The 19,020-nt window shown below is 43.9% G+C and overlaps 1 protein-coding gene across 3 annotated transcripts in view; it reads right to left on the reverse strand.

Annotated features, from left to right (window-relative positions):
• The window catches only part of PAK2 (p21 (RAC1) activated kinase 2), an 84,542-nt gene extending 66,006 nt beyond the window's left edge, over positions 1-18,536 (reverse strand). The window contains exon 1 of one of the 3 annotated variants that reach the window (XM_053309499.1): positions 18,314-18,536. The gene's annotated coding sequence lies outside the window, so the exon portion shown is untranslated. Of the gene's footprint in view, positions 1-13,489; positions 13,588-17,859; positions 18,229-18,313 lie in introns of those variants that run through there. The other 2 variants (XM_053309501.1, XM_053309502.1) reach the window with 2 other exon arrangements.
• Positions 18,537-19,020: the final 484 nt, after the last annotated feature.

The following is a 19,020-nucleotide window of genomic DNA, read 5'->3' on the forward strand; positions in this document are numbered from 1 at the left end:
TAGTCAGTCTGTGCGATCTTTTTACAACAGCTGATTAGGTGGTCCACGGTTTCATCTGCTTCTTTACAAAGGCGGCACTTGCTGTTTGTTGTGGATTTTTCAACTTTTGCTCTTATTGCATTTGTTCTTAGTGCCTGTTGTTGTGCAGCCAGTATTAAACCCTCTGTTTCTTTCTTCAAGTAACCTTTCTTAAGCCATTGCCAGGTCTTGGTGATGTCTGATTTTCCACTTATATTGTGCAAATATTGACCATGCAGTGGCTTCTTTTTCCATTTTTCTGCTCGGTTCTTGACTTGTTCTTTCTTGTAGGCCTGCTTTGTTCTTTGGTGTTGAATAGTTTCTTGTTATTGACCATTTTAAGTGCATCTTCTTCACTGTCCTTGATATATTCTCTTTTCTCCTCCTCTACTGTTTGATGGATTTGCAGCATTCCTCTTCCACCATTATTAATACAGCACACTTGTCTAGTCCAAACTCCATTGCTATATCGCTACTGAATATACGGACAGTGTTTAGCAGTGATTCAATTTCTGACTGGGACTTTCCATATAAATTCAGATCGTCCATGTACAGCAGATGGTTGATTTTACTTGATGTTTTAGATGTTTGGTATCTGAGGCCTGTTTTGTTTAGTATTTGTGAAAGTGGGGTCATGGTGATTACAAACAACAGAGGGGATAGTGAGCCCCCTTGGAAAATGCCTCTTCTAATGCTAACCTGTCCAAGTGTCTTGCCATTGATTGTTAACTGTGTACTCCACATGCTCATTGCTTTTTTTTATAAATATCTGAATGTTTTTGCTGACACCAGTTGTTTCTAAACATTTTAGTATCCATGTGTGAGGCAATGAATCAAAGGCTTTCTTGTAGTCAACCCATGCAACACTTAGATTGGTTTTTCTTCTCTTGAAATTTTCTAAAATCATTTTGTCAATCAGCAGCTGGTCTTTTGTGCCTCTGGTGTTCGGGCAATTTCCTTTCTGTTCAACTGGAAGCTGTTTGTTAGTTAATAAGTGTTGCATCACTTCATCTGCTATTATTCCAGTTAATAATTTGAACATGGTTGGCAGACAGGTTATCGGTCTATAATTACTTGGAACTGCACCTTTTGCTGGGTCTTTCATGATGAGATGAGTTTTCCCAGTTGTTAGCCATTGTTCAATATCACCTCCTTGCAAAATGTGATTGAACTGTTTTGAGAGTTGTTTATGAAGGCTTGTTAGGTGTTTAAGCCAAAAGCCAGGCAGTTCATCATTGCCTGGAGCAGTCCAATTTTTAATTTTCTTTGCTCTTTCACTTATTGATTCTGGTGTTATTATTAGATCTTGCATTTGTTGGTTACATTCATGATCTCTTTCATCCAGCCTACTTTTTTATTATAATCTATTGGATTGTCCCATAATTTCCCCCAGAATTGCACTGTTTCTTCTTTATTTGGTCTTTCTACGTTTCTTGCAATTTCTCCTTCTATGCTTTGGTAGAAACGTCTCTGATTCGACTGGAATTGGAGATTTTGCCTGTGTTGTGTAGTTCTGGCTTCATATCTTCTTTGACACTGCTGTTATTTGCTGCTTTATTATTTCCAGGACTTCTCTAATTTTCCTTGAATCTAGGTGGTATTTTTGGATCAGATACTGTTTGGTGTTTTCATTCTTCAGCTTCTTGTCTTTCATATCTTTCAATTTACTAGCATCTGATCTAAGCCTGGAGATTTTATTTTCTAATCTAATCTTCCATTTAGGTGATGTACTACTTTCTTTTTTGACAGGTCCATTGATCTTATATCCGAGCTCTTGTGTTGTTGTTGTTGCTGCACTGTACATTAGTTGGTTTGTTTCTTGCAAATGCTTGATTGTTATTTCTGCAAGTGCAGCATTGACATCTTTTAATACCTGAGCAAGTTGTTTTTTTGGCAACTGTTTTTAGAGCTGGAAGTCGAACCCTGGTGGTTGTTTGGTTCATGTGCTCAGTTATTTTTGGCTTTAGTTCTTGTTGCTTTTCTGTTAAACAGCACTGGTGTTTTTGAGGTGAAGGCAAAGGGGAGGTTGCCTGGTTTTGATTTTGAAACCAGGGTGGATTTGATTTAAATCAAACTGATTTAAATCACGATTTAAATCACTAGCAGGGTGGATAAAAATAAAAAAAAATCCAATTTAAATCAAAAAAATCCTATATAAATAAAAAAAATCTGATTTTTTTGATTTAAATCAGATTTTTTTTTTATTTTTATCCACCCTGCTAGTGATTTAAATCGTGATTTAAATCGTGATTTAAATCAGTTTGATTTAAATCAAATCCACCCTGTTTGAAACAGTTCAGCAACAGTGGCATCCTCTATTTCCAACACCTCCTCCACCTGCGCCTGAGCAACTGCTTCAGTTGGTGGTAATTCTTCTTCCATGTCTTGAGCCTGTGTTGCTCTTTGCAATTCTTCCAGCTCAACTCCTGTGAATACTTTATTTCTATTATGAATCTTCTCTGGTCTGCTAGCCTTTGTTCTGTTATTTCTGTATCTGGATGCTTCTCTTTCCAAATTTGGTACATTCTTTTTAAATAACCTCTTCTAGTTGGACTAGACTTGTAATAGCAGATCATTATTTCCTTGTTGGCATTTTTCGTATTTTTTTTCGGTTAAGCGACGTTTCTTCCAGTAACTTTGCTGTCTTCAGCCCTGGTTGCTCAACTGAAGATCCTGAGTCCTGTTGCCCACTTGCCACCAGATGTCCAGGGACTCCAGCACCTGGCACGGTCCTTGTTGACCTGGGCGACGACCAATCCGGTATAAATTTATTAAAGTTACGTCTCACCATATTGTTGATGGGAGAGGCACTCTTTGTCTGGCTCCTCTGGTGAGACCTGTCCAGTATGGTTGGACCTCTGGCATAGCTCTCACCTTCCTCAGAGCATGCAAGCCCCACAACCATGCCAAAGTAGTGCCTCACTGGGGCACTATTAATAATAATAATAATTATTATTATTATTATTATTAATTTGATTTCTATACCGCCCTTCCAAAAATGGCTCAGGGCGGTTTTCAGAGAAACAACAAACAAATAAGATGGAACCCTGTCCCCAAAGGGCTCACATTCTAAAAAGAAACATAAGATAGACACCAGCAACAGTCACTGGAAGTACTGTGCTGGGGGTGGATAGGGCCAGTTACTCTCCTGCTGCTAAGTAAAGAGAATCACCACGGTAAAAGGTGCCTCTTTGCCCAGTTAGCAGGGGTAGAAACAGAGAATAAAACAGAAATGTGTCGAAACAAATTGCATGGTTGTGCAAGCAGCTCCATTTTTGCTTTGGCTACAGTATCAATCAATAAGTGCTACCAGCATGGTAAGCTGATGAAGCTTCATGCCAACATTTAGGAGTACTTCAAAACTAAATTAGCCAGAATGGGTTAACAGAATTTTGTGAAAAAGAACATAAAAGGGGGGGGGTCACAGGGGAGGGAATCCACTAATACAGGGGTTTTCAGACTTGGGTCTTCAGATGTTGTTGGATTAGAACTCGCATCATCCCCACCCACAATGGTCTCTTTTTCTTTATATGCCTCTAGCACAGGCATACACAGAAAAAGCCTTTAGTCATGACAGCTGGGGATGGTGGGAGTTCTAGTCCAACAACATCTGAAGACAAGTTTAAGAACCCCTGCCTTAATATAACCCTGGAAGGCACGAGCTGTGATTTCCTTTTCCTTAACAAATTCTATCACTTTCCTAGTCAAATACATCACTAACTGCAGTTCTTATAAATCATCTATGTAAAAAAAGGTACACAAAGAAACATTATTTACACTGTTATTCAAAAGTTTAGAAACATTCGAGAGCCTGTACATACAGAATAAATCATCTAAGCTTAGCACCCAGGGGGAGCTATTTCAAAAAGAAGGATATGGAAGACAGTTGTGAAATCATTTTCCTGGTTTCAGATTTCTGCTTGCCTCTGCGGCTTTCTCTGAAGCACAGCAGCAGACACTCTAGAGAAGGAAGTACAACTATTGATTACTGGTAGATGAGGCCGATTTTTGGCTGGGTACAGTCATTTTGTCTTAAAAACAGTTATTTACAGCTTTTCCTCAACATATTCCAGTGCAAGAAGTAGTGCATTCAGCTACTTAGGATTGTTTATACAAAATTTGGTATCTATAGTAATTGGGAAGTATGACTTTATTAAATCCACAAACCCACTCTTCAAAATAGATACAATTTTTAATATCTGTGATACTTTTTTAAAAAAATAATGTGCTTTTAAAAGGGAAGTAAAAAACAGTTTGAACTTCGTAGGATGTCAACTTCAAAAATTATTCATGTTATTTAATAATTACCATATATGGTAAATTTGAATCTGATAAAGATCTTCTGCTTCTCTTGGGCATGGTGTCATTTTTTAATTATTGATCTCATTACTGAGTGTTAAAAATTTGTCCAGAACAATTATACTTAAAATCTGATGGTTATATCCAGAATGTATTCTATTTTTAAAAAAGCCTTTCCCACAGCATATTCTGGTGTAAAAAGTAGTCCAGCTAATTTCAGTGGCAGAATTCTGTATGCAAAATTTGGTATCTGCAAGTAATTGGGAAGTACAACTTTGAGACGCACAAACACACTCACAAAAAATGTTCAATTTAATTCATATAAAAACAGCCAATAAAAATCCCATAAAATGCATAAGTCCCTGGATGCTCCTGAGGCTGTGACAAAGTATTTGCAATTAAACTACTTAAATATACTATGTTTAGGTGTTTGCATGTTTTCTTGAAAAACACAGGAGTTCTTTAGCTCTTTTAGCTGATAGACCAAGATTTTATCACTATGCTGATTGCAAGCAAGAAATAATAAATGAAAATAGAGATTTTTAAAAATATGGCAATACCCCCAAATATTGTCACCGTATCTGTCTGAGATGAAGGGCCAATACAATCAGATCAATTCAAAATTATCTTAGTAACTTAGTATGTCATGTCTCCCCAAGTTAACTGAGTTACAAACACCGCAATTAAACTTCTTACAACCTCAGATTATTACTTGAATTACCAATAAATAAATAAATACCATAATATGATGCTGATATCTTGCTCACCAATGCATTAAGGTTTTGGACCACAACATACTTAACTCAAATGTTAACAGAACAATCCATAGAATAGTCACAACAATTCAGAAGTTATCCCAACATTGACTAGAGGCACCACATTCCCATAAGCAGTACTTTTTTTTTTTAAGGAGATAGTACAAACAGATGAGTCCCAAGCCAAGTGTCTCAGAAGGCTGCAAACCATTGCCTAAGTTTTCCTCTAGATCCATAAGGTAACTAAAAGCAAATAAAGTGCCTTACACCAAACATTATGAAGACACAAAAATGAGAGGAATTATTATGGGAATAATTATGGGAATTACTGAGATGAATTCAAGCAAACAGCAATAAATTATGTATGGGTTATTCAGAAGGACGCCACATAATGGCACAGCAGCGAAGTAACTTGCCTAGAGAGCAAGAGGTTGCTGGTTTGAATCCCTGCTGGTATGTTTCCCAGACTATGGGAAACTAGGGATGTGCACGGAACCGGCAGGCCCAGTTCAGTTCAAGTCCAAACCAGACTCGAATCTGACCAGACCAGTTCGGTCCGGCACCCCCTCAAACCCCCACCCCGGTCCAGTCGGGGGTTCACAAACTTTTTTTAAAAAAAAAAAAATTTTTACCTTCTCCCCTTTGGGGAAGGTCCTCGAGGCAGGGGGGGTCCACGGAGGTTCCCCCTCCTCCCGCTGACCTCCTTCGGCCAGTTCTTCAGCCCATTTGGACCTCTGTAGTTCAGCGCGGTGGCCATTTTGGACACCGCCACACATGCGCAAATGGCCTCTGTGAGGCCTGGCATGAACAGTTGATGGGGTTCAGTCTGGGGCCAGACCGAAAAGGGGGTGGTTCGGTTTGACCCCGGCTCGTCGAACTGAACCGGCTTGACGCCGAACCCGTTCGGCGTCGAGCCGGTTTGCACATCCCTATGAGAAATGCCTATATTGGGCAGCAGCGATATAGGAAGATGCTGAAAGGCATTATCTCATACCGCGCAGGAGATGGCAATGGTAAACCCCTCCTGTATTCTACCAAAGAAAACCACATGGCTTTGTGGTTGCCAAGAGTCGACACCAACCCGACGGCACAACTTTATTCAGGAGGACATGCCTTACTCCTGTAATGCTCACACTTACTTTGAAGGAGAGACTTTTCAACTTTCAGCCCTATGGGAGGAGGATGTAGTATGATGATATTCCAGGACTTTTAATAAGCAGGATATTAGAGAAGAGTAGACTTTCCCTAAGGTATCCTAGAATGCTGCTAAGCAAACCCTAATTTATTAATTAATCAACTCAGCAAGGAGATATGAAAGAGTTATCTGCACTTCTACTCTCAACAACTGTAGTACAATATTCTGCTAGAAAAACAAACAAGTGGTTTATCTTCTCTGAATACATAAGCCAGAAACCTGACTATTAAAGGCCCAATTTACACATGGAGTAGAAAGGGGGTGGTAAACAGTGTTCCCTCTAAGGTGTGCATGCACGCTCACACATTTTTAAATGTCCGCTCAGTTAATTTTAGATCTTGCTCAGGCTGAATCAGGAAGGCCCCACTCTCAATGTATGTGCACACACACTGCCCTGATACTGCCGCACAGAACAAAACTCATTCCATAAAGAGGAAAAAAATTAGAGAGAATATTGATGGTAAAGTGGGCCACACCACTTTATAGATGGTAAAGTGGGCCACACCACTTTATAGACTATAGATGAAAGATGGCATTTTTGAATACTCCTCTACAAATAAAAACACACACAACAGCACATCTAGAAGATGGGTTTTAGCCCAGTCTGATCCCTGTAGTGCTAGTTTTCTATTTGCAAAATTTAAGCTATTTTTTATGTAAAGGAGCATTCATAAATGTGATATGACACCTGCAGTCTAAGTGGTGCCATCTGTTTTATCATTTCAGCAATCTATCGTCTAATTATGCAGCATCTGTAGGTTAGACTAAACCAGAGGTGGCCAACCTGAGGGTCACCAGCTGCGGTTGGACTACAGCTGCCCGCATCCCCAGCCACAATTCACTGCAGCTGGACATGATGGGAGTTGTAGTCCAACAGCAGCTAGAGAGTCTCACGTTGCCCATCCCTGGGCTAAGGCTTCCCACACAAATAGGGTTCTAAGCAAAACGTTTGCTTTGGGGTTTTTTTGTTTGTTTGTTTTTCTGTTTTCTCAGCACTGAATATAATATGCTGTGCTTTTCCTTCTATAACTATCTGGTTTTCCTGGACCTCAGAATGACCAAGGTAGACCTTGGATGCCTGCTTTCATTGAGTTGTGATTTGGGTTGTTTGTGAGATAGTGTTGTGGCAAGAAATGGACAGTGGCAGCTCTCTGTGCATTATTTCTCAGTGACTGCTGTGAGGACATCCATGTCCAGCCTTGAGACTAACTTGTGCTTCCCTCTCTGGTTTGCTCTGCTATCTGCATTGCAAGGTGTACTCAATCAAAATGTAGCTGAAGTTGCTCTAGTTGAGTCTATGGCAATGCTTGCTGCCAAGGCTGCTGCTGTGGCAGCTGTTTTCAAGGCCAGGAAGTAACATATGCTGATGACACCCAAATCTATTTCTCCATGTCAACATTATTGGGAGAGGGCATAGCCTCCTTAAGTGCCTGCCTGGAGTTGGTGATGGGCTGGATAAGGGATAATAAACTGAGCCTGAATCCAGATAAGATGAAGGTACTCATTGTGCAGGGTCGGAACACTAAAGCCGGTTTTTCATCTGCCTGTTCTGGATGGGTCACACTTCCCCGGAAGGAACAGGTATGCAGTCTAGGGGTGCTTCTGGATCCAAGCCTCTCCCTGGTCTCCCAGGTTGAGGTGGTGGGCAGAAGTGCCTTCTATCAGCTTTGGCTGATATGTCAGCTACGTTCATTTCTTGAGATGAACAACCTCAAAACAGTGGTACATCTGCTGGTACCCTCCAGACTGCTGCTGGTACAATCTGCTGGTAACCTCCATACTGCTGCTGGTAACCTCCAGAACCCTCAACTCCTGCTTGTGGCTTCCAGAGGCATCTGGTGGGCCACTGTGTGAAACAGGATGCTAGACTAGATTGGCCTTGAGCCTGGTCCAACAGAGATGTTCTTATGTTCTTATATTCTTATGACTAGATTACTGCAATACGCTCTATGTGGGACTGCCCTTGTATGTAGTACAGAAACTACAGTTGGTCCAGAATGCGGCAGCCAGGTTGGTCTCTGGGTCATCTCAGAGAGACCATATAACTCCTGTACTGGTATTGAAGGAGGTACACTGGCTGTCAATATGTTTCCGGGCAAAATACAAGGTGTTGGTTATAACCAGGCCTGCTCAACTTAGGCCCCCCAGCTGTTTTTGGACTACAGTTCCCAGAATCCCCAGCCACAGTGGCCAATAGCCAGGGATTATGGGAGTTGTAGGCCAACATCTGCAGGAGGGCCGAAGTTGAGCAGGCCTGGTTATAACCTATAAAGCCTTAAACAGCTTGGGCCCTGGGTATTTAAGAGAACATCGTCTTTGTCATGAACCCCACTGCCCACCGAAATCATCTGGAGAGATCTGTCTGCATTTGCCACCGGTTTGTCTGGCGGCCACTCAGGGACAGGCTTTCTCTGCTGCAGCCGAGGCTTTGGAATGTACTCCCTAATGAAATAAGAGCCTCCTCATCTCTGACAGCTTTTAAAAAGTCTTTAAAGACACATCTGTTCACCCAGGTTTTTAATTAATATTGTTTAAATGGTTTTAATGCTGTTTTAAAATATTGTTTTAATATTTTAAAAATATTACTGTATAATATTTAAATATAATATTTAAATATTATAAAACATATAATATGTTTTAAACTTTTTGTTTTAACTAATGTTTTACTTTCTGTTTTTATTTTATTGTAAACCGCCCAGAGACGTGAGTTTTGGGTGATTTAAAATATGTTAAACAACAACAACATCATCATAAGGAGTCATAATTGTGTGAGAGAGAGCAACTTGTGCCTGGCACTGTGTCTGGCAATGGATTCTGGTTAAGAACATAAGAACAGCCCTGCTGGATCAGGCTCAAGGCCCATCTAGTCCAGCATCCTCTTTCTCACAGTGGCCCACCAGATGCCGCTGGAAGCCACAGGCAGGAGTTGAGGGCGTGCCCTCTCTCCTGCCATTACTCCCCTGCAACTGGTACTCAGAGGCACACCCTTGAGGCTGGAGGTGGCCCACAGCCCTCTGACTAGTAGCCATTGATAGACCTCTCCTCCATGAAGTCGTCCAGACCCCTCTTAAAGCCATCCAGGTTGTTGGCCGTCACCACATCCTGTGGCAGAGAGTTCCACAAGTGGATCACGCATTGTGTGAAAAAGTACTTCCGTTTGTTGGTCCTAGACCTCCTGGCAATCCATTTCATGGAGTGACCCCTGGTTCTAGTGTTGTGTGAGAGGGAAAAGAATCTCTCTCTCTCCACTTTCTCCACACCATGCATGATTTTATAGACCTCTATCATGTCTCCCCGCAGTCGTCTTTTTTCTAAACTAAAAAGCCCTAGGTGTTGTAGTCTTGCCTCGTAAGAAAGGGGCTCTAGGCCCCTGATCATCTTGGTTGCCCTCTTCTGTACCTTCTCCAGTTCAACAATGTCCTTTTTAAGATGTGGTGACCAGAATTGTACGCAGTACTCCAAGTGTGGTCGCACCATAGTTTTGTATAAGGGCATTATAATGTTAGCCGTTTTGTTTTCAATCCCCTTCCTAATGATCCCTAGCATGGAATTTGCCTTTTTCACAGCTGCCGCACATTGAATAGACACTTTCAACGAGCTGTCAACCACAACCCCAAGATCCCTTTCCTGGTCCGTCACCGACAGCTCAGATCCCATCAGCATATATTTGAAGTTGGGGTTTTTCGTCCCAATGTGCATCACTTTACACTTGCTAACATTGAACTGCATTTGCCATTTTGTCGCCCACTCCCCCAGTTTGGAGAGATCCTTTTGGAGATGCTCACAATCAATTTTGGATTTCACTACCCAGAAGAGTTTGGTATCATCTGCAAATTTGGCCACATCGCTCCTTACCCCTGCTTCTAGATCATTTATGAATAAATTAAAAAGCACCGGTCCCAGTACAGATCCCTGGGGGACACCACTTCTTACTTCCCTCCATTGTGAAAACTCTCCATTGATACCTACCCTCTGTTTCCTGTCTTTCAACCAGTTAGCAATCCACACATGCACTTGTCCCTTTATTCCATGACAGCTAAGTTTCCTCCGGAGTCTTTGATGAGGAACTTTGTCAAAAGCTTTTTGGAAGTCCAGGTAGACTATGTCAACTGGACCACCTTGATCCACATACTTGTTGACACTCTCAAAGAAGTCCAAAAGGTTGGTGAGGCAAGATTTACCTTTGCGGAAGCCATGCTGGCTCACTCCCAGCAGGGCCTGTTCTTCTAGGTGCTTTACAATTTTATCCTTGAGGATGCTTTATATTTATTTATTTATTTATTTATTTATTTTTGCATTTATATACCGCCTTTCGTTAAAAAGATAACCCCAAGGCGGTTTACAAAAGTTAAAAACATACAATAAAAAGACAATAAAAATATCATGTTAAAAATATAAAAACATAAAAACAGGCATAAAAACAATACAACAAATAAAAACACAAAGAAGCTTTCCATCAATTTGCCTGGAACAGACATTAGGCTAACTGGCCTGTAATTTCCCGGATCGCCCCTGGATCCCTTTTTGAAAATCGGTGTTACATGTGCTACTTTCTAGTCCTCTGGTACAGAGCCCAATTTCAGGGATAAGTTAAATATTTTAGCAAGGAGGTCGGCAATTTCACATTTGAGTTCTTTGAGGACTCTTGGATGGATGCCATCCGGCCCTGGTGATTTGTTAGCTTTCAGTTTTTCCAGACAGTTTAGAACATCATCCCTTGTCACTTCTATCAGACTAAGCTCTCTAGCCTCCATCCCTAAAAAGCCTGGTTCAGGAACAGGTATATGCTCAGTATCCTCTGCCGTGAAGACAGACGCAAAGAACTCATTCAGTGTTCAGTTATTCTTTTTTGACCATTTGGACTATGTTTAAAATGTGTGTTCTGTGTTGGTAGGGACAAATTCCCCTTTACTGTGTGCTTCTGCAGTGCAAGGGTGCAAAATGCATTGCACTCTGTGCATTGCAGCTTGTTCAGACCATAGGAAACAATGGCTAACTCAAAACACCCCACTGTTCCCCATGGGTAGCTCCTAGAGACACCAAAGTACGGCATAATGGGTGCTACCTATCACCCAACCCACAAAACAGATGGGCAAGAAGGTAATTTTTAGTAAATGTTAAACCTTTCCCCCAAACCCCCATAAGAGCCATTTCTTTTGTGGGTTGGGTGGTAGGTAGCCCCCATCTTGCCCTACCACCCAACCCACTTTTAGTCCCTAAGAGCTACCCATGGGGAACAATGGGGTGTTTTGAGTTCCCCATTGCGGCTGGAGGGGTAAGTGCACCCTCCCCTGCCCTTAAGGGATCACCCCCCTTGTTCTCTGTTGCTCCCGAGGGTTGAAGTTACCTGGAAGCAGATTTAGGTTAGATATTAGGAAGAATTTCGTAATTGTAAGAACTGTTTGATAGAGGAGCAGGCAGCCTCGTGCAGTCGTGGGCTCTCCTTTGCTGGAGGTTTTGAGACAGAGGCAGACCAGCCATCTGTCAGGGATGCTGTGGCAATTTCCTGCACTGAACAAAGGAGTCCAACTAGAAAACCTCCAAGATCCCTCCTAACAGTCTATGATCCTAATAGCCACCAACATTAGTATAAAGCAGGCAGAAATGGTACTAACGCAGTCGAGAATTTAAACATATAAAACCCTTTTTCTTGAAGACATCAAGAGATACATATATCTTCCCAGGTACTAAATACCTGAGAAGGTAAAGGTATCTTGATGTCTTCAAGAAAATAGTTTGACACCAAACAAGTGTTGTTTATAAACATAATAAATCAGTCTCCAGTCAATCTATTAACAAAAGTAAGTCAAGAAAAACATAAGATTGAAAGAAACAGAAGACAGACACAAAAACAGAATGGAAGCATAATGCCACAGACTTTACTCTGAGGAATGCTGGGGTTCCTCAAGAGGCTTGTCCAAGGTTCCTCATTGAGAAAACTCAGCAACAGAAGGCATTTTTCCACAACTATTGACCTTCCCCTGCAACACACAGCCACTGGTAATGTTGAGTGTATTTGAGTGTATTTTAGAGTGCACTCCCAGTTCATGCAGAACAAGTGAAGCACACTGGCCAGAGACCCATGTGAACAGAAAGGGACCAAGACAACATAGGAACCTGACATATACTGAGTCAGACCATTGGTCCATCTAGCTCAGTATTATCTGCCCAGATTGGCAGCAGCTTTTCTAAGGTTGCAGGCAGGAGTCTCTCTCAGCTTTATCTTGGGAGATGCTAGGGAGGGAACTTGGAACCTTCTGCTCTTCTGACAGTGCTCACATGTAGTTTCCCATTCAAGTGCAACCAGGGCAGACCCTGCTTAGCTAAGTGGACAATTCATGCTTGCTACCATAAGACCAGCTCTCCTCTCTATCTCAGAGCCAACATTAATTACTCTTATGGGTTATCCAGATCTGGAGGAATATCTGCTGATTCTGTTGAACCTCTCAGCAGCTTTTGACACGGTAGATCATATCATTATTTTAAATTGGCTTGAACATCTAGTTAGAAAGTTGGGCTGCCACTCCAATGGTTTATCTATTTTTATCAGACAACATTAAGAATGTGATCATGAAGATTAGAGCTCAGTGCCAAGGAATAAACCTGCAATGTTCTTCAAAGCACAGTGTTGTTATCAATGCTGTTTAACATCTACATGAAGCCACTGGAAGGAGATCATCTAGAGGTTTGAATTTAGGTGCTATCAGTATGTTGATGACACACACCTCTATATTTCATTAACCCAGTATCAAAGGAGGGGCCTTCTAAACTCATGTCTAGAACTTGTGGACAAGGGGTCAAAAAATTAAGTTGAATACAGATACTTATGCCTATTTTAGAGGTGGTGGTACTGTCCCCTAAGCAAGTTCAGAGCTCAGAAGGAGGGGCTTCTGGATCCTGATTTATTCCAGGATTAGCAAGTGGAAACAGCAGCAAGAAATATTTTTTGTCAGCTAAACTTGTTGCACAGGCTCCACCCCTTTTTAAGGTCTCACCATAATAATCCTTGTTTTTGAAAACTCAAGAATCAGCTGCTGGATTGACCACATAAGCTCCATATTGGGCTGCCCTTGGAGGCTATTCCGAAGTTGCGGCTTTTGTATAATGCCACATCTCACTTGCTACTGAATGTAGGAAGACACCACCACATGCAATCAGTTTTCCAGCAACTGACCTGGCTGCCTTTGACATTTCCAACCCAATTCAAGGTGCTAGCTCTTACCTTTAAAATTTCTACAAATTCGGTCCAACATACTTTAGGGACTGTCTCTCCCCTACACAAGCTAGTCTCCGGATGAAGTGTATCTGTCTCTCTCCCCCCGCAAGCAGCAAGAGCAGCATCTAGGATCAAGACTTTCACTGAAATTATCCCAAAGATCTATTAATAACCTCCTGACTAAGGTCAGGAACCTGTGCACCCATGACAGCATTAAGAATGGATTGCAACACATCTATTTTGCATCGCTTTTTGCAGCCAAGATGACTATGCTGGTCATGGGATGTAGAAGACTGCAGAATTTGTTTTTACAGAGTTTGGCAAATTTGAATTTTTATTAATTATTGTGTTTTTATATTTTAACTCTGGCTTTATTCTTAGATAAACTACTCTCTGAGCGTAGGGCAAGTGGTATACAAATTTATTAAGTAATTTAGTAAAATGCCCAGAAGTTCCATGGCAAGCATAGAGGAGCTCCTCAAGAAAAGACTAGCAATCATACAATCCTTGAAAAAAGCTGCACGTTCCAAGCTGCCCAAGCACCCAGAAAGTTAACAGTAACATCTATGATTGTGCTATTTATTTTTCAAACTTGTGCATACCTAGAACCCCCAAGAAGGGATACTTCCTCTGAACTATTTTCAGTTCTGCATATCATACAGAGAATATAACCAACAATTTACAATCAAAGAAGAGATACCAACAGAATCATAGTAGGACAAACATACAATGGCCAACATCTAGACTAGGGAAGCGAGCATGTAGCATGCACTATGGGAGAGTAGCAATTTTAATCTATCACCCCTAAGCAGTGGTCCCTCTAATTTTTTTCACCTTTTGCAGAATGAGTTTTGTTCTTAGCAGCAGTATCAAAGCAGTGTGCGTGCATGTACATTCGGAGTGGGTCCTTCCTGATTCAACCTGAGCGGGATCTAAAAATGACTGAGCGGACATCCAAAAACGTGTGAGCGCGTGCACATGTGCACACCTTAGAGAGAACACTGCCCCTAAGGGTGACCCCTTCCTTCTGGTACAGTGACATCCAACAACCACCAGGGACACATTTTCAGGAGTCACAGTCAGTGTTCCTCTAACAGGGATTCCCAGATGTTGTTGACTACAACTCCTATAATCCCCAAGCAAAGGCTGTTGCAGCTGGAGGATGCTTGGAGTTGTAGGCAGCAACATCTGGGAATCCCTGTTAGAGGGAACACTGGTCACAATGGGCTTCAGAAGGGGATTGATTAAAATCACCCTTCCCATGTAGACATGCAGTGCGCACACTGCACTAGGGATGTGCTTGAAATGCGATTCAACTTCTGAACAGTGGCACAATAAAACTGAGGGCTTACCCAACCTCTTTAACATGGAAAAGAGCAGGTCCATCCCTGCTCCTCCTCCTCCGCTCGCTGCGACTTCCATACTGGTGGCACTCCCCCAGCTATCAGCGTCCTTCAGCTGTGCTCTCCCCCAGCAACCTGTGTGTTATGCTGGCACACACATGGCCTCCATGCATGCACAATGGCCATTTGCATGGTCAGGTTTGTTGCTGCCCATGCTGCACCAGTGCTTCCTTAGTCTGGTTGTCAGCCAGTTTGTATTTTACATAAAAATTCACAAGTACTCAGAGTTGTTTGTGTCCAGGTTATCCTTTTATGAACTAATTTCTTGTCTACTGACTGTCCATAGATATAATGCAACATATGTGTTTTTCAGTTTTACATTGGTACAAGATTTCAAAGACACATTTTAAATATTGTAGCCATGGAAGAACATAGCAGCCATGGAGCAGCAAGGTCCCATCACTGGAGTTCTGCATTCTTAGGGGTCAACTTGTTCTCTCCCTACAGCCTCTTGCATGCAAAGTTGCATACGTGGAAAATAATTCCTAAAAACCATCCCTTACCAGAACAGCACACATGTGCAAGGGGCAGATTGTACCAAAAATCTAACTTTGCGACAGCAAAGCTAAAGATAAAACAGAATAAGACAATGATGAACAAAGGCAACTTGGAGTCATTCTTCCAAACAAAATAATGGAAAACCTATTTCCATTATGTATCCAGTAATTAATATAGCTGTATTTCAGATCCACTGCTGTGTTCCCTTCCTTGTAGTGTAGAGGCAAAGCCAAGGGGAGATCTTAACTTATTTACAACTATCTCCAGCTCTTCTAAATTACATCTTTCTACCTCTTCATTCAGTCTGATGCAAACACAATATGGAAAAACAGCTTGCACGTCTAGGCGCCCATAAAGCAATATTCAGTACTTCTGTTCTGCCAACTGACAGTCAACATGTTCTCCCTATATAGGATAATATTTTCTAAGACATTAAGCTATACACTGTATCACAGCAGACACACAGGCTAGAAGGGAATGTCAATTCCATGTTTTGTTTTTTAAGTATAAATAAGCTAGTACACAATTACAAATATACTTTTTGGCTTCTAACACAAATTGCTCCTACCACAAGATTAAACATATTTCCTATGTTCTTTCACTGCTAAATTAAGAGTGTTGAATTACAGGGCGGCGGGGGGCCCTGCAATAGCTCTAAGAACCAGCACAAAACTGCAATATTAATGGTTATCTTTGTACAGAAACAAGAGTGGAGCTACCAACTTTCCTTCTCTAGAGTTTGAAGGAGAATGCAACAATCTGGACTGCAACAAGCCTAACAGGGAAAAGGGAAGAATTTGAGATAATTACTCCTTTTCTTCCCACCCAGGATGCTCAGGACACAAAGAATACACTCCCCATTATCTTAATCGAAAACAGAGTAGATCTGACATTCCCATCCTTAAATGATGGGCTCTCCAGCAAGTGGGATTAGGAGATCCTCCCAGTACTCAAACAATTCTTAATTCTAACAGAAGCGGTTCAGACACACCATTCCCAACACTATCCTGCAATCACACACCAGCGCTCACCACTGCATAGTGCAGAGCAGGCAGCTCCTTGCTGCCGGCACAGCCTGCCTCCCCTCAATCAACCACCTGCCCTCTCCCTCTTCATAGAACTTGGTATTAGACCCAACACTGCTTTGAGGCAACAGGACAACAAGCAGAGGTGGTCACTCTTTGCTACAGTCACTGCTTCTTGCCCAAATGGGTGAGAAATTGACAGCAACAACTAACAGCCTGAATCAATTGTCTGCCTTCTCCTTGTAGGCAACACAACAATTGACTGGGCCTGCTGAGATGTAACCCCTGGAAAAACTGGCCTCTGAGAAAGCAAGTGGCCAATTGAAGGGGCTGGACAATAGGTACCTGCAGTGCAGTAGTTGGGCTTGTAACCAGTGGGGATAACTTCTCGCTCAGCTGCACTCTCCTCCTGATCTGTGCAGCAACTGAAATGCTCTGCACGGCATGGCGGCTTCTTGTTGCGCCATTTAGAGCAAGTGGAAGTGGCTCTCTGCCACTTCTGCTCATTTCTCACCACCTCTCCTTTTAGCCTCTCTGAGCAGTGCACGGTAGGTCCAATCCTTACTGTTAGGCAACCAGAAGAGAGAAAGCACAGGCAAGTGAGGAGAGGAAGCAGCTATCAGGGGCAGCCACTGCCTCCACTCACTCCTCCTAGGCAGTATAGTGGTGAGGATTGGTCCCAGTGGGTCAAATTCTAACTACCATGGAACTCACTGGGCGAGGACAGACAAACGATCAAGGGAAGGCTGCAGCGGTTGCCTCTGATAGTTTACCTTTATGTGCACTCTTTCTCTCTCTCTCTCCCTCTCTCTCTGGGTGGTGCCATTGTTAAGACTGTGTCACCCAAAGGCCACTTAATCCTCCAGCTGTCCAGAAAGAGTGCACAGGTGAGCAGGGGTTGGCTCTTTGCAGCAGCCGTTCAACTGCCATCTTTCTCTGGGTGGCAGGATGTTGAGGACTGGGCTTGCGGACTCCTGGCTCTCTGGGCAACACAACACTGAAGACTGAGAGACACAGATCAGGTGCAAGCTGTGGTGTGTTTAGGGAGCTGGCTGGGCTGGTTCTACCCCTCAGGGCAGTGCTGAGAAGCCCAAGCACTGTCCAGGTAAAACACTCCCAAGGCTGGCTGGCTGGCTCAGACAAGTGGCGACAGCACTGCAAGGGGTGCTCTCTCACCTTGTGCAACCCAGAGTTTAGGATGGGGCCTGCTACGAGAGGGGCCGAGGAGGACGGGGGTCCCACCAGCGGCACTACTACACAGGGCTCCACGCCCAGAGCATCCATATCTAGAATGCAAAGCGACGAGCAGCAGACCCCTGTTGAGAGCCCCCCCCAAAGCCCCTCAGAGGAAAAACACCTTTCAGAAACGACGAGAAGGGACAGGGACGGGGGCGGGGGGCACGCTTTTTAAGCCACACTGGTTAAAGGGCAAGGAAGAAAGTCCCGTTACCCGAGCAGCAAGCCTCCGCTTAGCCAACATCCGTCTGGCAAGTCTGTTTCGAAAGGCGTCGCGGAAGAGCCCCAGACGCGCGAGTTGTGCCTCTCCACGTAGCGAAGTCTTGGCCGGAGAGCGGTGGCTGGGCGAGCGCAGTCGCCTGCCCAGCAGAAGGGCTCTCCACGCCCAGGTCTGCTGCTGCTGCTGCTCACTCACCTGCCCGGGACGCCCCAGAGAAGGGCAGCCGAACCTTCCTCCCCGCCCTCGCCCCTGCTCCCTGGGGACCCTTCCCAGCGTCCCCCGAGGAGGCGACGCGACTGCGGACTAGACTGGAGACGGGCGGCGAGGAAACACCCCTCTGGGCCTGGGCAGCGCAGTCCTCCTCCCTCCCACCTTCCCCCCTGAATAGGAAGCACCAGCCCTCTTCCTCTTCCTCTCCCCTCCGCGCCTGCTCGCCCCACCGACCCACCTCCTGAGAAGAGCTCCTGAGTCCTGCTGCCTCCGGCGGCGCCTCCTAGGCTCCACAGACACCGGCCCCAGCCGCTCGCCACCGGCCCGACCGCTTTAGGGCAGGGCGCGGCCTCCGACAATGGCAGGGAGGGCCCACCGGCTGGCCGGAGGAGTAAGCGGAACCGCCGCGCGTGGCCACAACCCGGGAAAGGAAGAGGCGGAGCCGGGCAGGCGGCTCCTGGTACAGAGAGCGGCGCGGGAGGTGGTGGGAGGGGGAGAGGCGCCGAGACTACAACTCCCATCAGGCGGGGGCGCACTACGTCTCCCCGCGGGCATGTCAGCAGTGGGTTTGCCAGCAGCAAGGGCGCCGAAAAGATGAGAGAGTCGGCTTCTCTGTCCATCCTAAAGGGGACCACAAGATACAGAAAAAGAGAGAGAGAGACCAGCAACAGTCTGTGGAAGAGAAGTTATGTTGTGTGGTACGGGGATGGTTGCTTGCTCTTTGCAGAAGTCTAAAAGAGCCATCACTTTAAGAGGAGCCTCTTTTGCCCTGTTAGCAGGGATCCCTCTTCTCGGCTAGCTCCGACTGTTGGCATTTTGTGGTCCCTCCTCCCTTTCCCAGCACTGCCGCTGTATTTGTCTTTGTGGGGGGCTCCTTTCTCAGAGATAGTTGCTAGATACTGCGCGCATTCCCCCGAGAAGAGCTGCCTCAGGCGCCCAGGTCGC

The sequence above is a fragment of the Hemicordylus capensis genome, chromosome 3 (assembly GCF_027244095.1).
Source record: "Hemicordylus capensis ecotype Gifberg chromosome 3, rHemCap1.1.pri, whole genome shotgun sequence".
NCBI lineage: Eukaryota > Metazoa > Chordata > Lepidosauria > Squamata > Cordylidae > Hemicordylus > Hemicordylus capensis.